The sequence below is a fragment of the Hyalella azteca genome, unplaced genomic scaffold, assembly GCF_000764305.2.
Source record: "Hyalella azteca isolate HAZT.00-mixed unplaced genomic scaffold, Hazt_2.0.2 contig3329, whole genome shotgun sequence".
NCBI lineage: Eukaryota > Metazoa > Arthropoda > Malacostraca > Amphipoda > Hyalellidae > Hyalella > Hyalella azteca.
In genome coordinates, this window is record NW_025933581.1 from 66697 (window position 1) to 81740 (window position 15044).

The window sequence follows — 15044 nt, forward strand, 5'->3', positions numbered from 1 at the left end:
CGAAAAAAATCATTTTTACCCTTTACTTGCGGATACATCAATATTCATCAATGATATTCGTACCTGCAAGCCTGTAGATAATTAAAGTGACAAAGGGGTGAGGGACTACGGCCTGTGAGCCACAACATGGACACCACAGAAAGATTCTTCCTCGAGGTTAAAGTGTGCCAGCGAGGATATAAATTTCTGCTGCCTCACAGGAATGACAAAATTAATTATCATTACCATGAATACTATTAATTCAAATCATACTTTCCAGAGACTGAGTAAGCCGGAGAAAGGTGGTCTGTGACAACATATGGCTAAACTGCTATATATAAAAGTTAAGTGAATAATTTTAGCAAGATAATAACGCCATACAATCTACAAGCTTGATATAACGTTTCTCGAGTAATATCCGCGCTTAGTATGACGTTCAGCACTTTATATCCCATGCTGAGTGTAACGTTTGGCAAGTAAAATTCATTTAAAAGTCGATACACAAGCAGTGCATGAAGGGACTGATTAAATATATGGTTAAATGCAACCTGAAAATTGCCCCAAATTTATTCTAAGGAGGCAGCTCCTCAGAGAGAACAATGGGAGCAGTGAACAATGTTTTGTTATCACTTGATGCATTAGAGAGACTTTTATTTGAGATGAAGCATTACAACATAAACCGTCGTGAATAGTGCATGAAGTGCAAGCAACTCCATAAAGCTCTCTTTTAAACAACACACGGTTCAGTGTTACCGAAATTTTAATAAAATAATGATTCGTTTAATTAAAGACTTTCAAGAATTAAAAGTGGGATCGCAAAAAAAGTAAAATATTCTTTTTGAATGTAAATTGATTAGGATAATCTAAAATAAATTGAATTGATGGTGTAATAAAAGCAACAACAATGTCGTACAAAGCCATTTGTTAATCTTTTGAATACGAATTAATGAAAGAAACGTAAATAAAGAAAATAACTAGTGACGGAGGAATATGAAGATAATGAACCATGTCCTTGGGATAAAGGCCGTTTCTTAACTGAAAAAATATAACTCAGTACTCACTGCAGCGAGTGACAGAGAGCGCATTTTCTCGTCGACGAAAACTTGAGGTCACGGACAGACGGACGGACAGACAGACGGACAGTCAGACAGACAGACAGACAGACGGACATGGCGAGCACATGCAATAGTGCATTTTTTCCATAAATGAGAAAATGCGCTAAAAACATGCAACTCCAAAAACTCGACGGAGTCTTGAACTCGAAATTTTGAGCCACAGAAATTAGCAAGAGATGAAGAGTGAGAATAAAAGAAATGCACTTATTGGGGAAAGCTGTAGAGAAGAGAGGACAATAAAAGGCATGGATAACTTATGAAGTTACCCTTGCTAACAATGAAGAGAATTTAAGAGAGATGATTAAAAGTTCTTAAAAATTGAGAAGGAAACGACAACGGTGGAAAGGAGGATAACATGTTATGTGAACAACGTAAGTATACGAAGAGATAATAGTAAGTGAGCCACGCATAAAGACAAAGGCAATTGGGGAGAAATGATACTGAAGGAAAAAAACGTAAAAGGAAAAGGAGCATATGGAGGAGAGGGAAAAATACAGCACTTTCATAACGAAAAGAAGGAGAAGGCAATGTAGGAGAAGGAATAATGAAGCAAGTGAACAACGTAAAGGCGGCAGTGATAGAAGCGCGAAAACTTTCCCTTGCGAAGCAGAGAAAAAAAACCTTCGCTCCAGCCAAAGGAGATTTTCTGCTTCGGGATCAAGGATCTAAGAGACAAAGAGATTGAAAAACGCTGATGTTTAGACGACATCCTCATGAAAATTACGACCAGTTTATTGCCGGCCAATCCCAATCTATGGCCGGCGAACGGCAGGCCACAATTTTAGTTTAGATCCGCGCAATCACGGGCGGTGAACGTGAAGAATGGCAATAAATTCCTGTAAATTTACAATAAAATCCGATAGTGAAAACTCTCAGGTTAATTTAATATTTCCCTAGTCGCAAAATTAAAAGGGAAATATTATTATTAAATACAAAATTATTATTAGGAAAGCAAATTGTATAGGAAAGATGCTACATTATATTTGTGTGCATGTCTGAGAATACATCAAGTGCCAGCTACGAGAGTTCGCGTTCACCATCGGTATTATCGAGCTTTTTAAAAGTTTGTGCCTTCTGAATTCGACACAGCAGGTAGCAGATATGCAAGCTAGTCTACAGATGTTGCAGGGTGAGATCAATCATAAATCAGTGGATGCAGTTCAGGATATGCGCAGGTGTAAGTGATGAACGTTGATTGAATGCCAACGACAGGTAAAAAGATGACAAATGAGGTATAATTCAATCAAATTATCACAACGTGGCTTGGGACCGTTGAAGTAACACCTCTGCAAGCGTAGCATTGATGCGCAAGTCGTTGAGGTGTGCACGCTGCATACACGAATATTCGTGTCAAACGATAAAATATACAAGAAGAGCAATGTCAGGTGACAGAATATACATGAACAGCCGCATCAGTATCCTTACTATTTGTTTCGGACGTAGCAGTCCCAGGCCACGATGGATCACCCACCGTTTCTGACTATCGCACATCCGTCCTCATTTGGGACAGCTATGCGCGATGCTGTTTCTCGCCGCTGGTAGTGTCGCATGGGCGGACGATCAGGGATTGTATCAGGGATTGTGACCAAGAACACGTCCAGTCGTCTCTTGAAGGTCTGCAGGGTGAACTCCCCCCTTTCTTAGATCCTTTGGTCGGACGTTAAACAGCATCGGCCCTCCCACGGAGAGAGATCCTTCCCACAGATCAGTTACGTAGGGAGGGAGGGTCGTGCAAAGTCTCCCCCTTCTCTCGTAATGGTATGTTTCAATTATGAAAGTTTCAAAAATTTGGTGTTAATCCGGTTATTATTTTTCCATGTGTACAGAATGGCATACGGGGTCTAAAGCTGGCAGCAGAATTCAAGGAGGGGATTCACCAGGGCTCTGAATAGTGTGATTATCGGTTCCGCTTCTTTTCCGCTTCTCTCATTAGCATCCTGGGGCCATACTTTCAAAACTCGCTAAGTGAACTTAAGTACTTACGCTCTATTTTCTTGTCTATGATTGGTGGATTTTGCTTGAAAGGCCGTCAATGATTGGCTGATGAACTTACGATCTCTTAACTGTTTTTAAAAGAGTGGCTTGAAAGGCCGTCAATGATTGGCTGATGAACTTACGAGCTCTTAACTTTTTTTGAAAGTATAGGCCCCGGTGTTGTCCACGAATGACGATGCAGAGGCGTGATTCACTGCCACATCTATGTCGGCGATGTGGATGAGGAAGAGGATAGGCCGAGTACCGTTCCCTGTCGTACTCCACTCTTTACCCTAGCTGCTCGATCTCGGGCTCCAACAACGACAACATGTAGCTTTTCAATTAGGAAGTTGTGGATCAACGCCAACAATTCAACTCTGACCCCCAGTGTCTTAATTTTCTGAAGAGCATTCCATGGCCAACTTTGTCAATCGATTTCGCGAAGTCGAAATACACAACGTTCACAACGGCCCCCTCCTCCAGCATGACAAGGATTTGGTGACGATGCATCTGTAACTGAAACAAACAGGAGCGATTTCTCCAAAAACCGGGTTATCGTATGTTGAAAAAGTTAGCTTCCTCCATGTACTGCACTAACCTTCTGGCCACGACCTTCGCAAATACTTTGATTACGTGTGAGTTAATGCAACCGGCCTGTAATTTTGGGGTTGCACCTCCTTTGTAGATTGGGGTTATTAGCTCCAATTTTAGGTAAATAGAAACGATTTATTCTCTCAATGATGTTTTACACAGCAAAGTCAGAGGAACCTTTAGTGCACCGACACATTTTTTCAGTAACACTGCCAGGATTTCATCTGGCCCAGGAGCCGAATAAGTCGATAATACTTGGATACTCCTCTCTAGATCCGGTGTTTTAAACTCAATGTTCATCAGCACCCACCCCCTGGCAGTTCTTGAAGGACTCCAATTTTGCTCTGCTGTCTTGAGTATCGGGGGTTGTTAAATACTTTTTCAAACTGCGCTCCTAGCAGTTCGCACATGTCATGATCGTCTCTAATAAGGATATCGTTATTTTTCAGACGCCCAATTGTGGCCCTGATTTTAGCCTTTGACTGAACATATTTGTAGAAGTATTTGGGTTTCTTCCGAATGGCAGCCACCGCTCGAGCCTCCGCTACTTGTTGCTCAGCCTCGTGCGAGTCCTTCAACTGTCGCCCAGTGTCCTCAATTTTCTCCTTTAGATGCACCAGCCTCCGCCTCTCCATTTTCCTGGAGGCGGCCGTTATCTGCTTGTTCAAACTCGCTCGTTCACTCGAGAGGATCCGTCTGTCCCTTGGAATTAGGGGTCGTTTGAGGGTCGTCCTTCCCGGTGTGCGACGAACGCATACCTGCAGTAATACTTCGTACAGCTTGCTGTACATGGCTTTGGCATTTAACTTCATAAATTCCGATCTCCAGTCGACTTCGAGGTGGCTGTTCCCCATGGCCTCCCAGCCCGTTCGTAGATGGTGTATTTTGGCGACACTATATTCATGAACAGCCACATCAGCCGACAAAATATACACCAACAGCCGCGTCAGGCGACACAATACGTCAATAGCCACGTCAGGCGACACAATATACACGAACAGACGACACTATGTTCATTATAAACTAACAGGACTGGAAACACAAGAGGCTACGCTTTGCTAGTGATTCATGCATCGTTACTAACGCACTGCTTCAGAATAACCGGCCACGGAGACAGCTTAAGTGCTAGCAGGGGAGATAAAAACTGTTCGAACAGTTACGAACAGTTAAGTGCAGTGTCTCGGAAGCAGTGACCTTGCAAGGTTGGGGGCAGGGATTGGTGCATCGGAAATTGCACTAACCTTCTAAATAAGATCATTGAATAAATGACGACTAACACTACTAAAAATAATTACAAGGAGCTTTCAGAGAAGATAAGTAAAAAGTGCCTTTAAAATTCAATAATATTACCAAGAGCAATAGTTGATAAAAAACCGACATGAAAAAGCTGGCATAGGTATGAATTACAGCGGAAAATTTAAATAATATATATCCTTTTGTATCCGAAATCTCAATAGACGAAGAAGAAAATTAAACAAAATTTGAGTGTTTTGCAATAACTGATCCATGAAGTGATCTATTAGCATTTCTTTTATATCACAGCTAGTTTATCACAGATGGTACATAATTCAAATGAAGACATCTCAAGAAGTTCAACACTTTACATCCCATTTTTACCAGTAGGGACACAGGACTCACAGTTTGCAAGTTGAGTCTCACGCAACATAAAAACTTAAAAGCGAAGAGAGGAGCAGTGATCACACCCACGAAGGGAATTAATTACATGTTCGAGTCGCATTACTTACACGTATCATAAGCAATATGTACGAGCATCTCAGTATGTACTATTTACACGATCATCAAAGGCTGTACGCGCGAAGGATGTGAGCAGTATTTATTTAATTGAATGGGAGGTATATATACGTATATGTATATATACGTATATGCATACGAGGAATATACGTATAATGACTATTTAACAGCAATTATCGCAGGGAACGAAATTGATACGCTACGTATAGGAACAAGCTACGCAAGTCTCGACACGCCATCTAAGCATGAGCTAAGCTGCCTGGGCTAAGACAGCACTGCAGTTCACAGCTGTACCTCGCAGCCAGCGGTGTAGCTCTCCGGGCAAACCAAGTCAGCGGTTCAACTCTAGGGGCAAAACCTTCAATGCAACCTGGCAGGTCAAAGCCAGCAGAGTAGCCTAGCATGGCACAGGGAAAACTCAGCAAGACACTGAAGACAGCTTTCGAGGCAAGTCATCTGGACAGCGTTCAGAGCAAAATCAGCTGCTGTGCAGCCGTCGGGTTAAGCCAGCGGTACAGCTGTCAAAGCAAATTCAGCAATGTAGCTGTCATGGCAGTCAGCACTGCAGCTCAGCAGGGCAATGTCAGCGCTGCAGCTTGGCAGGGCAATGTCAGCGCTGCAGCTTGGCAGGGCAATGTCAGCGCTGCAGCTTGGCAGGGCAAAGACAGCAATGCAGGTGTAAGAGCACCACACTCGCGTGTGCAGCATGCTAGACAAAAACAGCAGGCGCGCTGGTCGGGCGAAGTCAGCAGGGCAGCTGTCAGAGTGAGCAGGTCAGTCACCGCAGTGCGCCCACAGACCGGGCCTGCAGACCGGACTTGGTCTTCTCTGAAGACCAGTTAACTGGGCGGCGCAGCAAGCGACCACATACCTCATGTGGTGGTACCTGCCACACGCTCCGTGTGGCGGTACCTGCCACACGCTCCGTGTGGTGGTACCTGCCACAAGGTATTACCTGCCACACGCTCCGTGTGGTGGTACCTGCCACACGCTCCGTATCGTGGTACCTGCCACACGCTCCGTGTGGTGGTACCTGCCACACACTTAGTGTGGTGATACCTGCCACATGCAATTCCTGTCTCCTATACCAAAAAGTAAAAAATATAACTCAGTACTCGCTGTAGTGAGTGACAGAGAGCGCATTTTCTCGTCGACGAAAACATGAAGTCACGGTCGGACGGACAGACAGACGGACGGGCATGACGAGCACAATAGGGTTTTTTTCATAAATGAGAAAATGCGCTAAAAAGGACTCAACTAAACGCGTGATAAATTTTTATGCAAGCGCTACACTAAACGAAGCCTCATTTGTTAGAAGTAATTACCAGTCTGTAGGCTAACTCGACAGTTGAACGCAGCTCTACATGGAGCCTATCGTGCCTCAGTTTAGTTCCTTCTTTGAGAAACATAAACTAATAAGGAAATATTTCAGGTCTAGTATAGTAGGATTGTTTCAAAACATAGAATTAATCTAATAAAAAGTAATTTTAAATAAATTAAATGATGTACTAAGATAAATACGTTATACTAAGGAGATAAACAATTGTATCACGAGCACGTGAAATAACAGTTTTAAAACACCAGATAATGGTTTCTCAGTGAAGCTTGTAAATAACTACACATAACGAAGATATACAGGCTCCAAATGAACGCTTACCAAGCTCGAAAAGTGAGCAGCGCCTACTGAGACCATTATTATGGTTCACGCGATAGCGGAAACTGAACAATTCAACGACTAACAATCCTGGGCTCGGAAGTGGTTCAGTTGAAGCAGCATTACGGTAAATAAAATTTCTGATTCACTATTTATCGAGACAAATTGTGGCATGATTTTAAAATTCGTGATCTGACCATTTTCTTTTGTTTGCGACAAGTGCTGCATCGCTCAAGTTCCACACTACGTAAAAAAGGCTGCTCCGAACCTCGTCTGAATGTTGTCTCTATGAGCAGTGTTATTCGTGTTGGTTTCAATCATAAATTTATGTTTAATGCTGTAACAATAGATCACGCTCTGCATTAGCAATCATTTTGTAATATTGCAGCTCCAGCACAGAGCTGACTTATCGTCAGCGTTTCGTTGGCCACTCATAAACCATCAAGTAATAAATTCAAGAAAGGACGCAGCTGCATTCATCAATTCCATGTTGGTTATTTTAATACCTATAAAAACCTATTGATTATCAAAATACTTCAACATCCTATAATTAGAAGCCAGTTATGAATATTCAACTTATCACAATGCACAGACTCCACAAAAAAAGACCAACCAATATGTCAGACCTTAGCACTAACAAGCTCTAGCGCAGGTGTTCGTCAATCCCGAACAAGTGATTACTGTGAGAATATTCTGCCCTTTCAGAGGTAATTAGGGCCAATAAAAGGTGGTAAGTAACACGAAAAAAGGACTTCAAACGGCAGGGAGGCCATGTGAAGAGCACAACTGCAGAGGACGCAGCTGCATTACCGTCCTCAAGTGGAGAATAAAGAAGCCCTTGACCAGAGCTGCTAGTGGCAAGCGAGGGGAGACTACAGCAGTTGCGGGGCATCCATCCGTGACGCCATTACACTACTACGGGCAACACATACAAATATCACAGGTTAAATAAAAAATATACTCAAGTGTAACATAGTAATTATTTCAAAAATGAAGACAGAGCAAAATGCAACTGCCATATTCATATAAAAAACGTGCTAGAAAAGGCACTCAGAATTTGGAAAAGTGAGTCGCAAATGCTCCAAATCTACAGGAATATTTGAAAGAATACAGTACAAAGTGATTGAATTTCATACAATTATGAAGGTATCGTTTCTGTATGAAAGCGAAGAGTGGCAATTCAGTGGAACAATACATCACGTAACAACGCACGTGACCTCGTTGGCACATTTACCTACGAACTGCGACCGATAAACCATTGGAACGTGAGATCAAACTAACTACCTTGCTGAGAATCACGGTCTCGCCAGCGTCGGTTTACGGTCGGCCAATGAATACGTCGCACTGGATAGTTCAACAATGGCGGGCTGAATGCCAGATGTGCTGTGATTACACAAGCGCACATGCTGGAAAACTGATACAGTTTCACGTCCTCACGATTCTCAGTAATTTAAGCTGGTCAATTACCTCGGCATGCATTACTGATAACGAATTATAAAAACGCTCAGCCTTCAGGTTAGAAGCTGCGAGGGAATTAGATCAATAATAAGAGGCGACTTTAAAGACCTAAACATGCCATTACCATGATTATTAATTGAAATCTAGATGCTCAAAATTCACCAAAATTTAAAGGATAATAAATTATGTACCTAGCTCGCGTAGGAATGCATAATGTCTGCAGTATGTACGTCGATGAAAAAGATGAGGCTCGCGCATAAGCGAGCTCCGTAAGTCACCTTGCATGTTATGACAAGTTTTTGAAATCTCTTTAAACGTTAAAATAGAATTAATTATCAGATAAAAAATTTATTGCATGCAAAGCATAGCAGATTAACATCGTTTACCATAAACGATTAAACAATGTTTTACACACTGGTATCAGTCACACAAAACGTATTTTTGTCGCTATGTGCACACCAAATTTATTTCATATCTCTTTGTGTGGCATTTTTCGACCGTATTGAGCGTTGCCAAGTAATGATTTAAGCCATCATCACAAGATCTCTGGTCGCCGTCAGTCGGCACTTCACTCAAGATTAAAGCACCATGCCTGCGCCAAACATAATTAAGACACATTGAGCCTCACTATAGATATTTTAAAATCAATCGAGTTCAGCTATATTCCAAAAACAGAATGAGCAAATTATATAAATTGAAAATAATTTTAATAAAAATCTAAGCGAAATAATTCAGTATACAATAAGCGATAAGTTGAATTGCATGGCCACATGAGTGCGCTACACACACCAGCTCATGTATGACGAGGGTTGAGACACGCCTCATCTTCAGTGAAAGGTTTCGAGTCTGGCGCCCTGCCCTCCCCTCCCCTCCCCTCGATCACTCTTGCACGAGTGGATATCTTGAGCACGTCATGCTCTTCTCGGGTACGTTATTTGCAGCACTCAAATCCTATTATTTATCGCAGGCTGCTTGATAGTTGGCAATTATAAACAGTCAGTCAGTCAGTGCTAATTCTGTTCAAATATCGAATTTACTTGGCTAAGTTTTTCGAATTATATAGGAAAATGTTGTCAAATTATTGACGTTAAATAGCTAAATACAGTTCATCATTATCAAAAACATTGTTATTTTCATACAAAACCGAAGACCATCATCTTTAAAAACATTCAGAATATTGAAAGCTTACGAATACCAACATTGTAAAGTATTATAGGTATACTCTATCAAGCCTACACGATCCAATAAATGATCGCGCAGTCATGAGTATGTGCATCTGTAAATGCCAGACGTGGGCGGTATCGCAATAGATGCCACAGAGCCGTAGTCCGTGACAACTCCCAGCTCGCACTGAACACAACATATCGCCGGCCTACTCGTCAACACGATTGCAGCCAACACCGGGCGTTGGCGCTGCACTCGCATGTTAGGGTTACTTCAGTGCGGTTACCACAGCAGGGTTACTGCGGTACGGATACGACGGCAAGATTGGCTTAGTACGGATGCGTCAGCAAGGTTACTCTCATCCGGTTTCGATGAAAACGTTGGCCTGGTCCGTAAGATTCGCAAATGCTGAAAGAATACAGTACACGGTGCCTTTCAAAGGCAAGGTTGCTTTGCTATGGATACGGAGGCAAGGTTACCACGGTACGGTTACAACTAGATAGCGCTGGTACGGGTACAAAGGCAAGATCAGCTTGATACGGATACGTCGACAAGGTTCCCTTGGTATACGACGGCGAGTTTACGGTACCCTGTTACGGTTAAGACAAGATAGCGCTGGTACGGATACAATGGCAAGATTACGTGATATGGATACGACGACAAGGTTCCCTTGCTACGGATAAGACGGCAAGGTTAATCCTGGTACAGATGCGAAAAGGTTACGGTACCCTATTACGGTTATTAAGGCAGAGTAAGCCTCGTATCGTCACACCGGCAATTATTGGTAAGCTTATTCATCTTTTTGCCTAATTTAACGAGCCCAAATATGAATGTTACCTTTCACACAAATGTCTAAATTTTCAACATTGAAAGCAAAATGCACCACCGAAAAATTTCAGAATTTCGTCATGAGGTAATTTGCTCCGAATATAGGAGCCATGGTGATAGCTCCATCATTGGATTAACGTCAACGAGATAACGTCGACGAGTAAATTTGGCAGGGCAGCGCAGCGGTGCTGCAAGGAAGCGGCGAGGTTACGTCATGGCAAGGGGCGGGTTGCCCTGCAGTCGTGATGAGCGCTGCGTGTCGAGCAGGTCATGACACGACTCGCGGAGAAAAAATTGGCAGGTGCATCGACGGCCACTTGATCGTTGCCGATCGATCGATAGAGTTGCCGCCGAACGAATAATTCTCAGATGATTTTTGATAGAGATGGCAGTAATGAATAGCTTGACCGATGACAAAACTTATCGTTTTCTTTGCAGTTTCAAAGCGCCTTATTCGTGTGCATACAATCTTTGGTTTAAAAATAATAATTTCAGGAAATATTTGTGAACTTTGCATAAACTGAATTCTTTGTGTTGAGCTGTGGATATTGGGTAACGATTGTACTTCTAACTTTTTCCCGGTTTATAAGTAAATATGAAATTAATCAGGAAGAAAAGTAAACAGTACTCGTATTCAAACATCTTGCCTGCATAAAATTTTGACGCTGAAATAACTGAGTAACACTCATGGTCACTCTAGCATGATTCGACTTTATGTTTTTGAATATATACGGTACAAAATTATTGTCGGCATCTGCACTGCGATTAGGCACTGACTGGAAGAAACGATAGATTTAAAGACGGTGTACTGGTACAAAAAATATCGGGCTTCAAGTGAACGACTAGATTAAAATGGTACGGTACATATATATTAAGAAGATGAATTACTGCACGAATTAGAATGCATTTCGAGAGTGATTCCACATTTAATATGAGCATTAACTAAAAAAAAGCTAATGCATAGCACTAAAATTCTCAACAGTGGTTGCATGTGATGAGTGATACAGTTCAGCAACAACACGAACAATGATGAGTCACGCAACAAGAGAGAGCTCTGTCCAGGAGAAGGAATCAATAAGAAAAAGTATAAGAAAAGTCTTGAGGAACGTTCAGTACAAAGAACGGACAGGAGACAGCACTGAACTCTACAAGTTACCGTGTGCGCGCCAGCGTATCGCAGGACATTCATGTTGAGAGTAAATAGCAACCCTGCAGCTCAGTGTATGCTAAGTACGAACAAGCTCAGAACGAGAAGTTACACCAGAGCAAAAAGAACAATTTACATAGAATCTTTTAAGTTACAGCAACAAAGCTTCAGGCCCCACTAAAGAACTGCTGCCACGCACCGGTCTTTTATCCCTCTTGAAAATCATCAGCTGTCTTCCTTCGGCCACTTATTCTCCAGCGATAAACCTGCCTATACAAGTCCCCAAGATGATGGCAGCCAAAATAGCAACACGACCACCACGGAAACTTGACTCGTTATTTCCCACGTATTCTCGGCTGCTCCGTTCCGGGTCGGAAGTTTCGAGGAAACGAAACCTCAGACCAGCGAAATGATGAAATCATCGGGCAGGGCGTGCAAAAATTTAAGAGTTGAATGTCATAGACGTAAAATGTAAATGACTCTCATGTAACTCGTGGAAATTTCGTGGACCTTCATAAGATAGAATTTGAATCATTCTATGATGTGCACTTATCATTGTAGATTACATTTTCCAAATACAAAACTGACTCTCATGGCCAGGTGAGGTAAAGATTATTAAAACGAGAACTAAAACACATGAGAACTCAGTCCTCTAATGAGAACTAATACTAAGAATATTAGAATTAGAATATTTAGAGCAAAAGCCAACCTGTTGCGCAGCGGTCAAACGCAAGGGTCCGTTACATGATCCCATGATACACCTACGCACGATACGCCAACTGTAAAAATGCAGAGCGTCGAAACCAATAAAAAATTAGTATCAAGCAACATAGTTTAGATCATTTTAAAAATCTAGATCACGTTCATCAAGTTTTGTGTTAATATCACCGCCTATCCTTTCGACACATATGTCCGACATTTAATTCTTCTTTCTCCTTGGGGTCCAAGAAACAACCCTGATTAGTGACTTGTAAAATCTACCATAATTGCAATAATGGTAATGTGATAATAAAAATAGGTTACAAAATGGAGGTTTTCGTTCTCAAGTAGCTTGTGCTGACCCATGACATCATTTGCTGACATGCGTTATTAGGCTCAGTTTTCTATATTAAGCTACCAGGCGTAAATTTACGGATAAATAAACACGAACAACAAGGGTGCGAGTAGCCCATAGCCTATACTGAAGCTGACGAGACCGAGTCAACCAGACTGTATCGATAGACAAAGGAAGAGTTAGACTTATTAGATTGTCTGGCTGACTCTACCAAATCAGATCGAAACCTACGAAATCTCAGAATGACTGAGTTGACGAATAGTCTACGTTCTCATTGCAGCATGCAACCATCTGTGGTGCCGGCCCATGATCGCCGAAAAGGCTACTGATGGGCCGCGGAATGTCAGGAGGCGACATATGAGCCGACAGCAGTCTGGTGGTGCTGTACGTGTTCTTCAGAGCCGTAACACTTCTCAACCAGAGTTGAAAGAAAGTTGCATTCATTAATTTGAAACAAAAATTTTAATCAATATTTGTATGAAATACCGTACACATTTTTACCCACAAGAATTTTTGTCGAGGCAAATATACCACGAGGGTAGAAAAATTTATAGTTTTCACTACAGATAATCGACCAAAATGCACAAAATAAGCTATTGGAAGATCCATCAATCGAGTCGTACACGACCGATACCACGCACCACCTACTCCGCGGCAATTCGCGCTCGATCACCCAACGGAAGTGACGTACAGCAGTTCCGTAACATCGCCTGTGACTTGTAGGCTTCATCATGCTTACGGAACAAGCAGCTGTCAACAATGCCTGACCGTCACAGTCTGCTCAGTCCAAACTAAGCGACATGAACGGTGCTGCGAGAGGTACGGCAGCCCAGGGACCACTGGGCTGAGCATGCGACTTATTTATTCATTACTTTACAAGAATCTGTAATTAGGTTTCTCCGCCATGTAATTAAAAGGTTTTACACGCTAAATAAATCGAGAGTTGCTCGCGTGTTTTTAGAAGTTGTTGAAGTGACCAGACAAATCAGTGAAGTGACCAGACAACATAAATTATTCAAGTCAGTTCTCAACTTTTCATTGATTCTAAAATACTTGAACCAAATATAGTCAACAACAGTTATTTTGTTCAGGCTATCAGCGATCACTTGGTTTTTATTTTATCTAATAGCGTACGGTATAGCCTAATACTAATAGGATGCCTGGCAGCTTTCAAGCTCATGGCTTTGACCTTGGATCCTGCGTAGCCGCTTAGCCAGGATCAAAATTAAAATGATATGATGCCTGTGTTTTGTTGTCAGTACACTATGCTACGAATGTCTGAGCAAAGCTCCGTATAGATTTACAAGGTTAACCTAATTTGAGCATTGCCTACTGAGCCTGAGATGTGGCACCAGAGGGACTCGTGTTAAAGTGAAGCAGGTAGGAAACTGTATGGTTCGTTACCCTAGAGCTACACACGATCTCCATAAGCCGCGAGGAATGCAAGCAAGCTCGAGCTATACCAGTATCACCATAGAGGCACAGACAACACTTTTGTCAGCATCCACTAACTACGCCTCAAGTCACTGGAAATTGCGGAGAAAACATTATTCTAAAGTGAAGAACTTCAAGCGAACAGAATGAACATAAGATTACTATACTTTGTCATTTTGGTTTCTTTCAACGCAAAAAAAGCAAGACCATCGGTTCAGCAGTCATGTCTTCAGCTCATGGCTCATGGGATGATGGGCATGAGCATGACACGAGCGATGGTTGAGACACCAGAACGGCAGAACCAGCTTAGGTTAGCAACGAGACTAGACTGAAACTGGGCAAAAGAAAGGAGTACAAAATTGTTAAACGAGATCAAATATTGATGTAAAAGTTATCTCTGACAGAGAAGATAAATTTTATTGTGAAAATCGAAGTTAAACTCTCATCAGCCATATAGCGAGCGAAATTACTTTTTACGTTAACAAAGAAGCTAGTCAAGCTACACACCAAGTCAATTTCATTAGTAAACATTGCGGGTTTTAGTAATAATGAAAAATATAGCTCCAAAATTTAGGCGTTATGTAGTTGAGCTTAGTATTGCCAGCAGAGCAAGGAGCTTTCCGGCCGTTGTCGAAATTTCTACATTTTCCCAAACCAGCTCAATTTCATGGCCAAGGAAAAAAAATATGCATACGAACAAATAACTCACTGATATTGAACCTTCTTTAGTCCTTCTATGGATGGCGACTCGTCTCCATAATCGCAATTCACTGAAAAACTTGCACAACAAAACGAAGTCGAATCCTAAACACGAGTACCATTAAGCGCGGCACCGACATACACCTCACCTCACGAGCGTAAACGCAGACTGATCTACTGTGGTGGGCTGGTCAC

At 42.0% G+C, this 15044-nt stretch overlaps 1 protein-coding gene across 2 annotated transcripts in view; it reads right to left on the bottom strand.

The window, feature by feature from the left end:
* The window catches only part of LOC108664411, a 56008-nt gene extending 40964 nt beyond the window's left edge, over positions 1-15044 (bottom strand). The window contains exon 1 of one of the 2 annotated variants that reach the window (XM_047879553.1): positions 14999-15044. The gene's annotated coding sequence lies outside the window, so the exon portion shown is untranslated. Of the gene's footprint in view, positions 1-14859 lie in introns of both variants that reach the window. The other variant, XM_018150987.2, reaches the window with a different exon arrangement.